Here is a 6,284-nt window from a genome sequence, read left to right on the forward strand (position 1 = left end):
TTGTATCCATGGAATAGTAGTAGTGTAAAATACTCATTTCTATAGGAAAGGAAATCAACATTTGAATGTGTACTTTGTGCCAGACTTAAAACATGATCTTTCAGATATATAGCCTCACTACCAAAAATTAACAATAAGGGAATTTAAAAAATTAACTACGGGAATTCCCTGGCGGTCCAGTCGTGGTGCTTCCAGGGTGGGGGCTGGCCATGCTGGAAAGACTAACCATGTGACTACAATTCAGGGTTTTGAGCCTCAGGACATCAGCTCAATTTTGTGGAAAGTAAGAGGTTTGGAGATTGAGTTCAATTGTATGGTCAGTGATTCAACAAATCGTGGCTATGTAATGAGACCCAGTAGAACCCCTAGACACTGAGGCTCGGGATTGCTTCCTGGTTGGAGGTACCCATGGATGTGCCAGGAGGGTGATGCTCCTGTAGACACTGAAGCTTAGTGTTTGTAATCCTGCCAGACCTCACTCCACGGGTCTCTTGTCTGTTCCTGATTTTGTACCCTTTATGATTAAGTGGTGCTAGTGGTAAAGAATCCGCCTGCCTGTGCAAGAGACATAAGAGACTCAGATTCAATCCTTGGGTTGGGAAGATTGCCCTGGAAGAGTGCCTGGCTGCTCACTCCAGTATTCTTACCTGGAGTATCCCATGGACAGAGGAGCCTGGCGGGCTACAAGCCTTGGGGTCACGAAGGGTCGGACACGACTGAGCGCAGAACAGCACACACGTGATAAAATGCAGTGGAATTACGGTGCTTCCCGGAATCTGTGAGTTGTTCTAGCAAAGTGTGGAACCTGAGGGGGAAGTGGGGACACCCCACATTTATTACCGCTTGGTGGCCTGGGGTCCTCAGGGCTTGCAGCTGGTTCTGAAACAAGGGCAGTCTTGAGGGGACCGTGGCCCTAACCTGTGACACTTACCCTGCTGCAGATAGATAGGACTACCCTGCAGGTTTCAGGCTTAACAGATGTTTTAAAATAACTTCTGGCATTCGCTGGACTGTTATCTAAGTCTCTTAATTTCCTACAGTGATTTTGTGTGTGTCTTTTTTTTTTCCCACTGGAGGATAATCACTTTAAAATAATGTGTTAGTTTCTACCATACGTCAAGATGAATCAGCTTTAAGTATACATATGTCTGCTCCCTCTTGGTTGCCACAGAGAACCAGGTTTGAACTCCCTCCTGTAGTGACTTTTATCTTTAACCCATTTTATATTCTAGATTTTCCTTGGTCAGAGAACACAGAATTCTAGTAAAATTTGACTTAGATTATGAACCAACAGTATGACTTGGCATGATGAAAATATTTATGCATCCTCGCGTCACAACTGCTCTTTAAATGACATGGTTTTCAAATTATCAGGTGAAGCAGAGTGATGCTCAAAACTTGTGTGCTTCCTTCCTAACTAATTAAATAACAGTCTGCTTCCCTTATTCATTTGAGCAAAACTGTCTCATTTGTACACATTCTGCTTTTCTCGTATGCCCATGGGATGTCCTTGTATCAATACTTGTCCATTGAACCAACCGTCCTAACCTTTGTAACAAATGCTGTAACATCACTGACTTGACTGCTCTATTTTTTTTTTTTTTTTTGGCCACACCTCAGAGTGATCTTAGGGATCTTAGTTCCCTGACCAGGGATTGAACCTGTGCCCCCTGTAGTGGAAGCACGGAGTCATAACCACTGGAAACCACCAAGGAAATCCCTTGGCTGCTCTATTTTTATTTTAACAGCATTCGTTCATTCACTCTCACGGAACCAAATGTGAGCCAAGCATTATATTAGATGCTGAGCATGCACACACAAAAAATAGCTCAGTTGGTAAACAATTTGCCTGTAATGCAGGAGACCCCGGTTCGATTCCTGGGTCAGGAAGATCCGCTGGAGAAGGGATAGGCTAGCCACTCCAGTATTCTGGCCTGGAGAATTCTGTGGACTGTTTAGTCCATGGGGTTGCAAAGAGTCGTACATGATTGAGCAACTTTCACTTTCACTTTTTTCATGCACAAAAAGAATCAAATACAGCCCTCATTTTTTTAGGAAAACACTGTGTATTTTATTTTGGGGTGTAGCCGACTAACAATGTTGTGATAGTCTCAGGTGAACAGCAGAGGGACTCGGTCATACTTGTGAAAGTGACAAAGTGAAGGTGTTAGTCGCTCAGTGGTATCCGACCCCGTGGACTGCAGCTCATCAGGCTCCTTTGTCTATGGAATTCTCCAGGCAAAATGCTGGAATGGCTAACCATTTCCTTCTCCAGGGTTTCTTCCCAACCCAGGGACTGAACCCGAGTCTCCTGCATTGCCGGCGGATGCTTTACCATCTGAGCCACCAGGGAAGCCCCAGCCACACATATATACATGTATCCATTCTCCGCCAGACTCCCCTCCCATCCAGACTGCCACATAACATTGAGCTGAGTTCCATGTGCTACACAGTAGATCTTGTTGGTTATCCGTTTTAAATACAGCAGAGTGAACGTGTCCATCCCAAACTCCCCTTCCCCTCATCCTTCTGCCCACTGCAACCTTAAGCTCATTGTCTAAATCTGAGTCTCTCTCTGTTTTGGAAGTTCATTTGTATCATTTCTTTTTAGATTCCACACATAAAGAACCTCTTAAGGTACACCCATTCTAGAGAAGATTTGCTGTAATGTCTACATAAAAATATATAAACTTACGTTGATTTCCTTCCAGGAAGATCTTGCTAGCCTTGAATGATAATTGATAATTCCCCACAATGGTAGCTCTTACAAAACTTGAGTATGCAGATGAATCACCTGAGCATCTTCTTTGAAAACAGGACTTTAATTCAGTAAGATTAGCTTGGGGCCTGAAATTTTACCAACGAGGCGTTGGTTATGCTGGTCCATGGACCACACGCCAGTGTGGAGGTCTTAGCTACAGACTCGGGATGTTTTCACTATCAGGACATCTGGAATTACTTGAATACTTTTCACCCGATAGACTTCTGCTTGCTTTTCAGACTCACTGTTCTCTGTGGCCTGAGCCTGTTTAACTTGTCTGGGTCTCTTTGTTCAAACCGAATGGAAATCTTACCATGTTGCAAAGTCACTGCTGTTATAAGTGAAAAGAATTCTTTAATCATGGCAGGTGTATGAAAGATTTAATATTCATTACTTTTTCCATAAACATTGCTTTTTTTAAATCTTCACAAAAGTTAAGATAAACCCATAATTTCCTACCAGTCATGGTCTGTTGTTTTAATTTCATGGCATGTAGTTAGAATACTCTTTATGCTATTTTGCAGTGACATTATGAAGAAAACATTCACTGCAATGATTTACCACTGCTTCAGAATGAACTGTATATTACAGAGGGCTCAGGAAGTAGGGCTTAACACTATGGGATTCTTCGGAGACTTTAATCACAAAACGTGTTTTATTAAATGCCTTAATCCTATGATACCCCCCAAAATTTCTAAAACATAATTAATTAGACCGTTTTAATCAGTTTGACATGATTGATAAGATTTAAATAGATGAAATAAGTAAAACGTGGATAATTATTCACGGTAGAGAATGACAGAATGAGACCTCGCGGTCTGAAGGTCTATGGATTTCCTTCAGGTCTCACTGCCCTCTCTTTTTCTTTTCCCCTCCTAATGCCAGTTACAGTGAAAGGAATGAACGACCAAGTGTGTAGAAGTGTTAGTCCCTCAGTCGTGCCCAACTCTGCAACTCCATGGACTGTAGCCCGCCAGGCTCCTCTGTCCACAGAATTCTCCGGGCAAGAATGCTGGAGTGGGTAGCCATTTCTTTCTCCAGGGGATCTTCCTGACCCAGGGACTGAACCCGGGTCTCCTGCATTGCAGGCAGACTTTACCATCTGAGCCACCAAGTGTATATTGGGTTTCATCTCTGACTCAACAGAGTATGACCATTTGGGGACTGATTTTTTTGGTACCTTCTGAAAATGTCCATTACTATCAATACGTATCCTAACTGTTAAGAATATATTTTGTACATATATTCAGAAAAGATTCATAAAGGTAGGTAATCATTTTTCTCTAGTTTCTAACTATATTCTAATTGATAGAATGTTTCTCTGCAATCTCTCTGCTAAGCAGCACAAAATGATAAAATCTCAGGACTGTCTTGATGTTGACACCTGTCAGTAAAGAAGTCAAATGAAATGTCTTCTCTTAAGAAGACTTGATCTAGGAATTCCGTGGTGGTCCAGTGGTTAGGACCCTGTGCTCCCAAAGCAGCGGTTGTGGAGAAGATCCCGCACGCCACACAGCACAGCCAAAAGAAACACACAAGGTTGGACCTACCAGTACCTTTAGCAAGCTAAGGATGCATGCCGAAAGAGTCCTTCTTTGCTTAATGACAGTAGCAACTGATTAAATGGATGTGACTTACACACACATGCCTACCTACATACATCTATTTCTTAAATCCTTCTTCAAAGACACTATATTTGACTGTAGGGATGAATTCACTCATTAGACACGTTTTCATCACATTCTTCATTAAGCGTTTTCCATTTAGAAGACAGATCTAAAACACTAGCCTTATCATTCTTCAGTTTGCAGTTTAAGTACCAAATCCTGCCAGGGTTGCATTCATTAAAATAAAACAGTCTTGGAAATTAAGCGCTAATTTCCCCCTCAAATGGCCTTGTCTGTTTTTTCCCTTCCTTCCTTCTTTCTTTCTAATTACCACTCTAATGAAGTGGCCAGTGTTATGGTAAGAAGTGATTTCAAGGCAGCAGCTTCTTATCATGAATCATGCATTTTACCCACCACCCTCGTCCCATGGGAATCGGCCCTGGTTATTTAAAATGCATGCGCAAACTCCATCTCACTGAGTCTATAATAGTTTTAAAATAGCAAATCATCCTTTCAGCACAAAGAGTAGGCTTTCAAGCATTTCACTAAAGCAAAGAAGAAGAAAGCCATTATATATTCACCATAAGATCTTTTCTGATCACTCTATTACCCTCAGAAATATACTTTCAAAATCTTAAAACACTCTTAAAACAGTTATAGTACCGACACATCTGATAAGAATGAGTAGGCTCAAGATTGAGGTGATATAATTATGGCTGATTTGTATTGCTGTATGGCAGAAAGCATCACAACATTGTAAAGCAATTTTCCTCCAATTAAAAAATACATTTTAAAAAAGGAGCTATGATGACAGGAAGCAAAAAACTGGAAAGCACTCTCAAAGCATTTATTTTCTTAAGGTTTCAGCTGGCTAAACTCTTCCAAACCATGGGTCACACAATTCACTCTGCTTCTAACATCAACTCCTCTTTTTGTTTACCATTAAAAGAAAAAAGTCGGCCAAAACATCTTGCTTTCATCCATTAAACAGAAATTTCTCTTTTAACTTTGGTCTTATCCCATGTGGACTCCTTATCCTTCCCTGATGGAACATTATTTTTCATCAAATGTTGAGAATGTGGTCAAGGGACACTATAGCTGGTCGCAACTTGGTTCTAGACAACCAAGTGACCCTCTTTGGCCTTTCTGGGTGTGTCTAGACCCTCATTTATTCTCAAGGACCTTTTTCCCACCTATGGCTTGGGTTGACCCACGATGTATTCACGGTACATTATGGGAGTAGGAATTCAACCTGGTTCTTGCAAAAAAATTCTACAGCTGACAAAAAATTCAAAACTAGAGACACAGACATAAAGAACAAACATATGAACCCAAGGTGGGAAAGGGAAGGTGGGATAAGTTAGGGGACTGGGATCAACGTATATACACTAATTTGTAACAAAAGAGATAAGCAAAGAGAATAAAAAGAATTGCAGGAGATAAAGGAGACAGTGGTTCAGTCCCTGGGTGGAGAAGATCCCCTGGAGGAGGGCATGGCAACCCACTCCAGTGTTCTTGCCTGGAGAATCGAACACAACTGAATCAACTTAGCACACATGCACATCTGAAACTTACAGTTGCTGCTAGGATTCAATTGGTGTTCGGTAGGAACAACAGATCCATTTAGAAGAATTGACATCTTAACCATATTAAATTTTCCAGCCTATAAATATTGTATTTATTTTCATATATTTAGATCTTTGATTTCTTTTGTGAGTATTTGATAACTTTCAGAATATATATATCTTGCACTTGTCAGTAGATTTATACCCAAGTATTTAATGTTTTGGGTGCTCTTATGAACTACACTTTTTAAAATTTCAGTTTCCAATTGTTCCATGCTGATATCTAGAAATATAATTGATTTTTTTCTGTATTGATTGGTGTTTTATTTTCAATGGCAAGCTTCTCCCTAG

This window comes from Bos indicus x Bos taurus, chromosome 23 (genome assembly GCF_003369695.1).
Source record: "Bos indicus x Bos taurus breed Angus x Brahman F1 hybrid chromosome 23, Bos_hybrid_MaternalHap_v2.0, whole genome shotgun sequence".
Classification (NCBI taxonomy): Eukaryota; Metazoa; Chordata; class Mammalia; order Artiodactyla; family Bovidae; genus Bos; species Bos indicus x Bos taurus.